The following is a 12,538-nucleotide window of genomic DNA, read 5'->3' as shown; positions in this document are numbered from 1 at the left end:
AGTCCTGAATATTCATTGGAAGGACGGATGCTGAAGCTGAAACTCCAATACTTTGGCCACCTGATGCGAAGAACTGACTTATTAGCAAAGACCTGCAACAGAGGATGCTGAAAAGGGAGGTCCCCTGGTCTCCGGATTGTTCACTGAGAAAAAGGCTTGGGTGTCCCAGGCATGAGGAGGAGAACAAGAGGTTTATTGTATTGGCTTTTGTGACATTGTACAGGAGACAGGGATCAAGACCATCCCCATGGAAAAGAAATGCAAAAAAGCAAAATGGCTGTCTGGGGAGGCCTTACAAGTAGCTGTGAAAAGAAGAGAAGTGAAAAGCAAAAGAGAAAAGGAAAGATATAAGCATCTGAATGCAGAGTTCCAAATAATAGCAAGAAGAGATAAGACAGCCTTCTTCAGCTATCAATGCAAAGAAATAGAGGAAAACAACAGAATGGGAAAGACTAGAGATCTCTTCAAGAAAATCAGAGATACCAAGGGAACATTTCATGCAAAGATGGGCTCGATAAAGGACAGAAATGGTATGGACCTAACAGAAGCAGAAGATATTAAGAAGAGATGGCAAGAATACACAGAAGAACTGTACAAAAAAGATCTTCACGACCCAGATAATCACGATGGTGTGATCACTGACCTAGAGCCAGACATCCTGGAATGTGAAGTCAAGTGGGCCTTAGAAAGCATCACTACGAACAAAGCTAGTGGAGGTGATGGAATTCCAGTTGAGCTCTTTCAAATCCTGAAAGATGATGCTGTGAAAGTGCTGCACTCAATATGCCAGCAAATTTGGAAAACTCAGAAGTGGCCACAGGACTGGAAAAGGTCAGTTTTCATTCCAATCCCAAAGAAAGGCAATGCCAAAGAATGCTCAAACTACCGCACAATTGCACTCATCTCACACGCTAGTAAAGTAATGCTCAAAATTCTCCAAGCCAGGCTTCAGCAATATGTGATTCATGAACTTCCTGATGTTCAAGCTGGTTTTAGAAAAGGCAGAGGAACCGGAGATCAAATTGCAAACATCTGATGGATCATGGAAAAAGCAAGAGAGTTCCAGAAAAACATCTATTTCTGCTTTATTGACTATGCCAAAAGCCTTTGACTGTGTGGATCACAATAAACTGTGGAAAATTCTGAAAGAGATGGGAATACCAGACCACCTGACCTGCCTCTTGAGAAATCTGTATGCAGGTCAGGAAGCAACAGTTAGAACTGGACATGGAACAACAGACTGGTTCCAAATAGGAAAAGGAGTTCGTCAAGGCTGTATATTGTCACCCTGTTTATTTAACTTCTATGCAGAGTACATCATGAGAAACGCTGGACTGGAAGAAGCACAAGCTGGAATCAAGATTGCCCGGAGAAATATCAATAACCTCAGATATGCAGATGATACCACCCTTATGGCAGAAAGTAAAGAGGAACTCAAAAGCCTCTTGATGAAAGTAAAAGTGGAGAGTGAAAAAGTTGGCTTAAAGGTCAACATTCAGAAAACGAAGATCATGGCATCCGGTCCCATCACTTCATGGGAAATAGATGGGGAAACAGTGGAAACAGTGTCAGACTATTTTTTTGGGCTCCAAAATCACTGCAGATGGTGACTGCAGCCATGAAATTAAAAGATGCTTACTCCTTGGAAGGAAAGTTATGACCAACCTAGATAGCATATTCAAAAGCAGAGACATTACTTTGCCAACAAAGGTCCATCTAGTCAAGGCTATGGTTTTTCCTGTGGTCATGTATGGATGTGAGAGTTGGACTGTGAAGAAGGCTGAGAACCGAAGAATTGATGCTTTTGAACTGTGGTGCTGGAGAAGACTCTTGAGAGTCCCTTGGACTGCAAGGAGATCCAACCAGTCCATTCTGAAGGAGATCAGCCCTGGGATTTCTTTAGAAGGAATGATGCTGAAGCTGAAACTCCAATATTTTGGCCACCTCATGCGAAGAGTTGACTCATTGGAAAAGACTCTGATGCTGGGAGGGATTGGGGGCAAGAGGAGAAGGGGACGACAGAGGATGAGATGGCTGGATGGCATCACTGACTCGATGGACGTGAGTCTGGGTGAACTCCGGGAGTTGGTAATGGACAGGGAGGCCTGGCGAGCTGCGATTCATGGGGTCGCAAAGAGTCTGACACGACTGAGCGACTGAAATGAATTGAACTGAAACCTGGGGTCCATTAAGTTTTGCTTTTCCAACTAAATGTAAAGATTTGAGTATGGCGCTGGGGAGCAAAATGAAAAAACCCCACAACCCTTCTCTTCACAAATACAAGCTTCTGCAAATTAAGACTATTTTGGCTTCAACCGTGGTGTCTGCAATGATAGCAGGATTGGGGATGCATTTTTACTAAGACTTGTAATCTGAGATTCAAATTTGAGAGGCAGCTTGTATGTATCTGGCAACCCTGACTTCCTCACACAAGTCTTACAAAAGAACTAACCTCAAACCCTTTTCTTTCTGGACTTATTACATGACTGTAGACTGGCCTCATTGTTTAGTTGGCCATTCTTTATTGGTTTGAAGTTCTTATCACCTGGTTAGGAATCTTCAGGAGGAGAAGGGGACGACAGAGGATGAGATGGTTGGATGGCATCACCGACTCAGTGGACATGAGTTTGAGCAAGCTCCGGGAGTTGGTGAAGAAGGGAAGCCTCATGTGCTGCAGGCTCCTGAAGGTTGCACCTGCTGCTGTCCACTGGTCATCCTGGCAGGCAGCCATGCCTGTGTATTTTCTCCTGTGTTTAAAAAAAAAGGCAGGCAGGAGTTAGTACTTGGCGGTCCTGTTTAGGGTGGGGGTTAGGGCGGGGAGGAAAAAAAACAACAAAGAAAAAAAAAATTTTTTTAACACGAATTTCCCTTTTCCCACATGCAGTAAAAGGCTAGTCAAGTGAAGCAGTGGGAGTGGAGAAGGAACAAAGAAATCTGTAACTGGCTGTGATCAATTAATTGTAAACACCACTGCACTCGGACCAGCCGAGGAACTCGGGCACACGGCTACTTATATAAGCCTCCAGCGCTCCATCCCCTCTTGACTTACGGTGATTATCTACAGCGGGGAGAGGTCACTTTTGACACCGTGTAACGTCTGCCTCGTTCATCGACCCTAACTTTTAAAAAAGAAAACCACTAAGCAGATGAACTTTGTCAAGGAAAGAGCCTTTTCCTTTTCGGTGGAATTGCAGGAGCTGCGGGCGGCCCTGCTAGAGCATTGTGGGTGATCTGCATGCAAAATGAGGCGCGGGCCCGGGGCTCCCGGAATCCCCGAAGGTGGGTCCTGGCGGGTCTGTGAAGTGTGCGGAGCCCCCCGGGTTTGTCTGAAGTCTCCGAGGGCCGGGGCGTGTGCGTGGGGGCGGCCGCGAGCCGGCGGGTTCGGCTTCCCGGGGCCCCACGCCCCGCGTGTCGGGCTGGGAGGCGGGGTGCTCGCCCAGGACGCGCGGGGGCGTCACCGTCCCGAACCGGGCGTCCCGGGACGCGGAGCCCAGCCCCTGGGGCGCCCGAGCGCCTGCACGTGGCGGGGAGTTCCGCGCGAACTGCGGCCCAGCCGTCTCTGCGGCCGTGCCCTCCTGTCCTCCGCTAGCGCTTGTGGTTTTAGGAGAACCTGGGACGGTCAGCTCTCCTGGAGGGAGATCCCCGCCCCCTTGTTTACGCACAAAGGGAAACAGTGACTTTGGTCCCTAAAGGCTAAAATTAAAAATCTGTATGAATCAATTCAGTTCAGTCGCTCAGTCGTGTCAGACTCTTTGCGACCCCATGGACTGCAGCACGCTAGGCCTCCCTGTCCATCACCAACTCCCGGAGTTTACCCAAACTCATGTCTATTGAGTCGGTGGTGCCATCCAACCATCTCATCCTCTGGCGTCCTCTTCTCCTCCTGCCCTCCATCTTTCCCAGCATCAGGGTCTTTTCAAATGAGTCAGTTCTTCGCATCAGGTGGCCAAAGTATTGGAGTTTCAGCTTCAACATCAATCCTTCCAATGAACACCCAGAACTGATTTCCTTTAGGATGGACTGGTTGGATCTCCTTGCAGCCCAAGGGACTCTCAAGAGTCTTCTCCAACACCACAGTTCAAAAGCATCAATTCTTCGGCGCTCAGCCTTCTTCACAGTCCAACTCTCTCACATCCATACACGAGTACGGGAAAAACCATAGCCTTGATTAGACGGACCTTTGTTGGCAAAGTAATGTATGATTAATCTGTATGATTAGCAGTGAGGTTTTAAAAAATGACGCCTGGAAGAAATGAGGCGGGTGATAACCGGAGCTGGGAAGTCGCCTGGCTTTTCTCCGGCAGAGCGGGTCCCGAGGTCGCGGACCTCCAGCCTCGCACTGCCGGCCGCGCGATCTTCTCCAAGTGCAAGGCCATTTCCCCGTGACTTTGCGTAGCCCGGGGTCCCCACGGCCAGAAGCGAACAGTGAGAGCTGGGCGCGCAGCGCGGCTTTGGGACAGGACGCTTTCAGGTTCCGTGGGGAGGACTACAAGGAGGTCAAACCAGTCCATCCTAAAGGAAATCAACCCTGAATAATCATTGGAAGGACTGACGCTGAAGCTGAAACTCCAATACTTTGGCCGCACGATGTTGGAAAAAGACCCTGATGCTGGGAAAGACCGAAGGGAGGAGGAGAAGGGGACAACAGAGGATGAGGTGGTTGGATGGCATCATTGACTCAATGGAAATGAGTTTGAGGAAACTCTGGGAGATGGTGAAGGACAGGGAAGCCTGGTGTGCTGCAGTCCTTGGGGTCACAAAGAGTCGGACACGGCTGAGCAACTGAACAACAACAAATTTACACTTTATCACCCAACGTCCATAGTTTGCATTAGGGTGCACTCTTGGTGTCCTGTATTTTATGAGTTGGGGTAAATGTTTAATGATATGTATCAATCATTATAATATCATCCAGAGTAGTTTCACTGCCCTAAAAATCCTCCCTGCTCCAGTATTCATCCCTCTCTCCCGCCTGATTCCTGGCAACCAGTGATCCTTTTGCTGTCTCCATCGTTTTGCCTCTCCAGGATAACATATAGTTGGAATTACACAGCATATAGCCGTTTGCATTGGCTTTTTCCACCTAGTAATATGCCTTTAAATTTCTTCCATGGCTTTTTATGGCTTGATAGCTCATTTCTTTTTGTTGTTGTTGTTCAGTTGCTCAGTTGTGTCTGACTCTGCGACCCCATGGACTGCAGCACGCCAGGCTTCCCTATCCATCACCAACTCCTGCAGTTTGCTCAGACTCGTGTCCATCGAGTCGGTGATGCCACCCAACCATCTCATCATCTGTCGTCCCCTTCTCCTGCCTTCAATCTTTCCCAGCATCAGGGTCTTTCCCAGTGGATCGGCTCTTCTTTTAGTGCTGACTAATATTTAGTGCTGACTCTGCCACAGCGTATTTATCCCATTTATCTATAGAACATTTCCCAAGTTTTGGCTGTTGTGAATAAAGCTGCCCTAAACATCTGTATGCAGGTTTTGGTGTGTACATGTCTTCAGCTTTTTTGGGTAAATACCAAGGAACGTGAAGTTGGATCATATAGTTAGAGTATGTTTGTTTTTGTAAGAAGTTGCCAAACTCTTCCAAAGTTGATGTACCATTTTGCCTTCCCACCAGCAGCAAAGGCGAATTCCCGTTGCTCACGTCCTTACCAGCATTTGAGGTTGTCAATGTTTTAGCTTTGGACCAGTCTCACAGGTGTGCATTAGTGTCTTATTGTTTAATGTGAATTCTTTAATGATATATGATCTTGAATATCTTTTCATATGCTTATTTGCCATGTGGATATCTCCTTTGGTGAGGTATATATTCAAGTATTTTGCCCATTTAAAAATGGAATTTTTTTCTTTCTTATTGTTGGACTTTTAAGAGTTCTTTGTAAACTCTGAATAGCAGTCCTTTATCAGAAAAATGTCTTTTGCAAAGCATTTTCGTAAATGCTTTTTCTGCATTTATTGATATGATTATGTGACTTTTCTTCTTTAGCCCAGGGTGATGTTGTTTGATTTTCAAATGTTGAACCATCATCGCATACCTAGAATAAATCCCATTTGGTCATGGTGTGTACTTATTTTTATACACTGTTGGATTCAATTTGCTGGAATTTTGTTGAGGAATCTTGTATCTGTGTTCATAAGAGATGCTGGTTTGTAGTTTTCTTGTGATGTCTTTTTCTGGTTTTGGTATTAGGGCAATGCTGGTCTCCTCTACTTCTATATTTTGGAAGAGATTATAGAGAATTGGTATAGTTTCTTCCTTAAATGTTTAGTAGAGCTCACCACTGAACCTGTTTCTGCCTGGTGCTTTTTGTTTTGAAAGGTTACTAATTACTGATTCAATTTCTTTAAAAAGATACAGGCTTATTCCGATTGTCTACTTCTTGTATAAGTTTTGGCAAAGTGTGTCTTTGAAGGAATTGGTCCATTTCATCTAGGTTATCCGACTGTAGACATAGAGTTGTTTACAATATTACTTTAAAAATATTTATTGATTTGGAAAAGGCTGTTTATTGTGGTGTGCCCTAACTAGGGGGTCAAACCTAGGCCCCCTGCATTGGGGGAGTCTTAACCACTGGACCACCAGGAAAGTCCTTACGATATTTCTTTTAATGTCCATGGGTTCTGTAGTGATGTCCCTTGTTTCATTTAGATAAAATAATTTGTATATTCTCTCTTTTTACCCCTTAATCAGCCTGTCTACGGCTTATTGATCTATTGATGTCAAAGGACCAGCTTTTGGTTTTGTTGATATTCTCTATTGCTTTCCTACTTTCAGTTTCAGTGATCTCTGCTTTAGTATTTATTATTTCTTTTCTTTTGCTTACTTTGGATTTGATTTACTGTGTTTTTTTTTTTAGTTTCCTAAAGTGGATGTTTAGTTGATTGATTTTAGGTCTTTCTTCTTTTCTAATTATGCATTCAATGCTATAAATTTCCCTCTAATCACTGCTTCTCTGCATATCATCTTTTCAAGTTTTCTTTTTTTTTTTTTGGCTTCACCACATTGCATGTGGGATCTTAGTTCCCTGACCAGGTGTGTTGCAGAAAGTTTTCACTTTCATCTCAGGTCCAAAGGATTTATTAACAAAATAAGCCACTTGCTATATACAAATAAATAATACCAATGTTTATTAGATAATTATTTAGCTTACTTTCAATATACTAACATTAAAAGAAAAAAGAAGTAGAAACGGCAGAGGATACATAACCAAACTGGAATTTGACCAACATCCAGACTTAAATAGCACTGGGAGGTCCTCTGTCACAGCACGTCTGGAGTCCCAGTTGGGAAACAGTGCCAGGTAGCACATTTGCTCTGTGAGTGAGACTTCAAAAATTGCAGTTCAGGGTTCCTGCTTATAATCCCAGGATGCAAACTGATATTGTCATCAGTCTGAACAAATTGCAGCTCTGGTTTCATGTTAATGCTGTTTGTTGTGTCTTGTAAAACTTAGAATGTTGTTAAGTCTGGGGCATTAAAAGATGCTTGTTCCTTGGAAGAAAAGCTATGACAAACCTAGACAGCATATTAAAAAGCAAGAGACATCACTTTGCCGAAAAAGGTCTGGATAGTCAAAACTATAGTTTTTCCAGTAGTCATGTAGAGATGTGAGAGTTGGACCAAAAATAAGGCTGAGCGCTGCCAAAGAACTGATGCTTTTGAACAGCGGGGCTTGAGAGTCCCTTGGACAGAAAGGGAATCAAACCAGTCAATCCTAAAGGAAATCAGTTCTGAATATTCATTGGAAGGACTGATGCTGAAGCTGAAGCTCCAATACTTTGGCCACCTGATGAGAAGAGCCGACTTATTGAGAAAGACCCTGATGCTGGAAAGATTGAAGGCAGGAGGAGAAGGGGGAGACAGAGGATGAGATGGTTGGATGGCATCACCAACTGAACGGATATGAGTTTGAGCAAACTCTGGGAGTTGGTGATGGACAGGGAAGCCTGGAGTCAGACACGACTGAGCGACTGAACAAACAAACAAAATGGTTGGCCAGACCCCCTCCAGGGGCTCAAGAATCTTAAGATTTCTCCTCCATCTTACCTAAGGTGCTCCAAGGCTTTCATTCACAGCAGGCAGTCACTCCCAGTCACTCCCGATCAGGGCAGTGTCCAGGCAGGTTAGAAGCAAGGTCAGTGGCTTGCTCTGCTTTGTCTTTGCAGCCTAAACAAGACTATCTGTTTAATTTCCCTAATGCCAGGGATTGAACCTGTGTCCCCTGCATTGGAAGCACCAAATCCCTAACACTGGAACACGACGGAATTCCCAGCATCTCACATATTTTAATATTGTGTTTTCATTTAGTTCAAATATTTAAATTTTCTCTTGAGATTTCTTCCTTGACCCATGCTTTATTTATAAGTGTGCTGTTTAATCTCTAAGTAGTCTGGGATTTCCCAGCCATCATTCTGTTACTGATTCCTAGCTTAATTATGTTGCGGTCTGAGAGCAGCCCTTCTATGATTTCTATTCTTTGAAATTCATTAAGGTGTATCTTATAACCCAGGATGTGGTCAATCTTGGTGAATGTCTCCTATGAGCTTGGGAAGAATGTTAATTCGTCCTCTGAATGAAGTAGTCAATGGATGTCAGTCAGTGATTTATTTGTAACAAAGTGAGTCCTGAGGAATCAGAAGAATTTGGTCTGACAGATGCTTGGGCTGAGTCCACATGTATTGGTTGACTGTATGCTTGAGAGTTCTCCAAATTAACTCCCATGTAGCACGTAATATGTGTTAAAGAAAACATTTAAAGTGTGCTAATTCCAGGGACTTTCCTGGTGGCGCAGGGGTAAAGAATCTGCCTGCCAATGAAGAAGACATGGGTTCCATCCCTGGTCTGGGAAGATTCCACATGCTGCAGAGCAACTAAGCCCGTTCACCACAACTGTTGAGCCTGTGCTCCGGAACCCGGGAACCACAACTGCCAAGCCCACATGCAGCAAGTACTGAAGCCCTCGTACCTACAGCCCGTGCTCCGCAGCAGGAGCAGCCACCCCAATGAGAAGCCTGTGAACTGCAACCGGAGAGTAGTCCCTGCTCATACCAGCGAGAGAAAAGCCTGTGCCAGCAATGAAGACCCATCACAGCCAAAACAAATAAATAAAAATACTATTTAAAAAGTGTGCTAATTCCACACCTGTAGGTTATCTTGTTAAATTCAAGAGTAACTGCCAGCAGTGTTTTAGAACTTGAGTCAACAGCAGATTTCGGGAGAAAAGCATTTTGTGGCTGGCATTGTTTAAAATTGCCAGTGCATGGTGCTAAGAAGAAGCAGGCCACCTTCTAGTTGGTTCTCTGATTGTTTTTAGGTCCCCTCAGACGGCGCCCTGAAGCCCGAGCCTGGTGGGTGGCGTGCCCACCACCCCAGCACATTGCCTTCCTGGTGCTTCTCTCCTGGGAATCCCAGGTCCTGGGTAGAGTTGTTTCTTGGGTCTTTTTCAGTCTGGGTGTTGGGTCTGAATGATTCTGCTCAAAGCCACCTGGTCCCTGACGAGGGGATGAAGCCCCTTCCTTCCTCTGGTGTCTACTCCTGGGGCCCTTTATCTTGTTTCCTTTCTGGTGTCCAATCCAAGCATTTCCCTAAAAACCACAAAGTCCTGCATTTCTCTACTTCTCAGGTTGATCAACTATTTTTAATCATGTCTCCCTGATTCTTCTTAGCCACATCCCTTTTCTTACTGGCTTTTTCAGCCTTCTCACTGCTTTTGCATAAATCAGACAGGGTGAGGTTAAAGGTCTTCCTAAAATTCCTTAGAACAAGGGCAAGGGCAGCAGTCGGTGGACTAGAAGGAGATGGGATGACCGCTTGAGCTCTAGCGCCATCTGTTGGAAGTAAAGTAAAAAAGCTTTGGCTCTCAGGTGGAAAGTCGACATAGGCGTCAGTTCCGCCAAGACGAGCTCTGGGCCCTCCTTGGTTGTGCCAACACCTGCCTCTCTCAGAGACTCTGGGAGAGTCATAGGAGACGGGCCCAGACCCCTGGAAGCTTCAGATGGAGAGTGGAGGACAGCTCCATGTGCACGGTGCCCACAAACAGTGTCAGGGTGAGGACATAATGTCCGGGTAAGGTCAGGGGAGGTGGACAGAGGCAGGGAAATGTTTATTGGGGCATTTCTGAAGACATTGCTCATGCTCAATCGTGTCTGACTCTTTTCGACCCTTTGGACTGTACCCGCCAGGCTCCTCTGTCCATGGGATTTTCCAGGCAAGAATACTATCTTCCCCACCCAGGAATCGAACCCTCATCTCCTGTGTCTCCTGCATTGGCAAAGTGGATTCTTTACCCTCTGCACTACCTGAGAAACCCTATAATATGTTCTACTTACTTAAATCTATAAATATATTTATGAATATATTGTACATAATATATAATAACTAGAATCAAATATATTCTAGTAAGAAGCAAGATGTAATTACTTTAATCATACACATAAGCCCACCTTAGTGCCTCAAGGAGGGAATGATCATTTATTCCAAGGGTGCATTGTACATATTCCTGTCCAATAGGAGGAAATCACTAATTACAGCGTGAAACTCATCTTTCTATGAGTTCATTAAAAAAAATTCAAATATCGTAATTAGAACATTGCCCAGGGATCCAATTTAAGCTTAATGATACTTGCTAGCAGGCTCCGATGTTTTAGCCAAGGTGATAATTCCGCGATAGACGATTGATGTGGTGATTAGCTGCTGCATGCGTCACAGCTGATAGCACTAACGCAACCAAACAAACCCTCCGCAGCAACTCACAGCCTCATCACCCAGGTCACAGAAACTTGCCGCAATCTTGCTTCATGAGGGTATTTCTTCAAAGGGCAATGCAGACCGACTGCAAGACGCAAGAGTGAGCTGTGCCCAGGATGGAGAAACAGTACTGCGGAGGTGTCTGCAGCGGCGAACGGAGGGGGAGTGTGAGTTGTGGGGGTGCTGTGTGCGTGCACACATGAACTGTCACCAAGGGAAGTCAGCCGCCAGAGGGATACAGGGATTAAAATGTAAACGGCATTTAAAACCCCTTGGGTACCAAGGGGAAAGGAGCAGATGGGATGAACTGAGAGATTGGGATTGACACATACACGCCACTGATATGCCATGCCATATGTGCACGCTCAGTCGTGCCGGATTCTTTGCGACCCCGTGGACTGTAGCCCACCAGGCTTCTCTGTCCATGGGATTCTCCAGGCAAGAACACTGCAGTGGGTTGCCACTTCCTCCTCCAGGGGAATCTTCCTGACCCAGGGATCAAACCTGAGTCTCTTGCATCTTCTGCATTGGCAGGCGGATTCTTTACCACTGGGAAGCCCGTACACTATTGATACTATGCATGAAATAGATAACTAATGAGAACCTATTGTATAGCAGAACATGGTAAAGCAACTATAAACTCCAATAAAAAATAAAAAAAATAAAAAACCCCACAAAAACATGCCCACTCGACATTCCGTCAAAGGGAACAGTGTATGCGTGCTCTGTCATTTCTGACTCTTTGCGACCCCATGGACTGTAGCCCACCATGATCCTGTGTCCATGGGATTTTCCAGGGAAGAAGACTGGAGTGGGTAGCTATTTCTTCCTCCAGGGGATCTTCCTGACCCAGGCATTGAACCTCTGTTCCCTGCATTGGCAGGCGGATTCTTTACCAGTAAGCCACCTGGTAGAGAGTATGGAAAGAGAAAGAAAAAAGAAAGAGAAACTCAACAAAGCCAAGCTCCACCGAATGTTCAAGTTTGAATCAACAGTAAGAAGTCACAACGACAGTAGCTGACCATGATACAATATGATGCCAGCACATCACTTCTGAGGTCTTCCCCACAAGACTCGTAGCACTGATCTAATCATGAGAAAAACATCAGAGAAATCCCAATGAAGGAATGTTCTGCAAGATATTTACTCAGCAATCCTCAAATCCGCCAAGCTCATCAAAAACAGGGAGAAACCGTTAGGGCCAAGGGGAGCCTCAGGGGACACAATGACTACACGAAATGGGGTGTCCTGGAGGGGATTCTGGACTAGAAAAATGACGTTAGGGGAACACTGAATAACGCAGGAGCTTTGTTGTTGTGGTCATTCGGTTGCTAAGTCATGTCTGACTCTTTGCGGCCCCATGGACTGCAACACGCCGGGCTTCCCTGTCCTTCACCAGCTCCTGGAGCCTGCTCAAACTCATGTCCATTGAATCAGTGATGCCATCCAACCATCTCATCCGCTGTCGTCCCCTCTGCACCTACCCTCATTCTTTTCCAGCATCAGGATCTTTTCCAATGAATCTGCTCTTGGCATCATGTGGCCAAAGTACTGGAGCTTCAGCTTCAGGATCAGTTTTTCCAGCAAATATTCAGGGTTGATTTCCTTTAGGACTGACTGGTTTGATCTCCTTGCTGTTCAAGGGACTCTCAAGAGTCTTCTCCAGCACCACAATTTGAAAGCATCAGTTCTCCACCACTCAGCCTTCTTATGGTCCAATTCTCACATCCATACATAACTACTGGAAAAACCATAGCTTTGACTATATGGACCTTTGTCAGCAAA

The 12,538-nt window shown here is 45.3% G+C and overlaps 1 long non-coding RNA gene across 2 annotated transcripts; it reads left to right on the top strand.

Moving 5' to 3' along the window:
• The first annotated feature begins 2,060 nt into the window (after positions 1 to 2,060).
• Positions 2,061 to 9,763, top strand: LOC129658752 (uncharacterized). 2 transcript variants are annotated; one of them, XR_008717509.1, is made up of 4 exons: positions 2,061 to 2,213; positions 2,554 to 2,687; positions 2,885 to 3,279; positions 8,799 to 9,763. It is a non-coding gene; the product is annotated as an uncharacterized LOC129658752 (long non-coding RNA). The 2 variants fall into 2 exon arrangements; XR_008717508.1 differs by having other exon boundaries at positions 8,779 to 9,763.
• The last annotated feature ends 2,775 nt before the right edge of the window (positions 9,764 to 12,538 follow it).

The sequence above is a fragment of the Bubalus kerabau genome, chromosome 8, assembly GCF_029407905.1.
Source record: "Bubalus kerabau isolate K-KA32 ecotype Philippines breed swamp buffalo chromosome 8, PCC_UOA_SB_1v2, whole genome shotgun sequence".
Classification (NCBI taxonomy): Eukaryota; Metazoa; Chordata; class Mammalia; order Artiodactyla; family Bovidae; genus Bubalus; species Bubalus kerabau.
The sequence above is the reverse complement of the archived record's forward strand: the minus strand, read 5'-3'. Positions and strand labels throughout refer to the sequence as shown.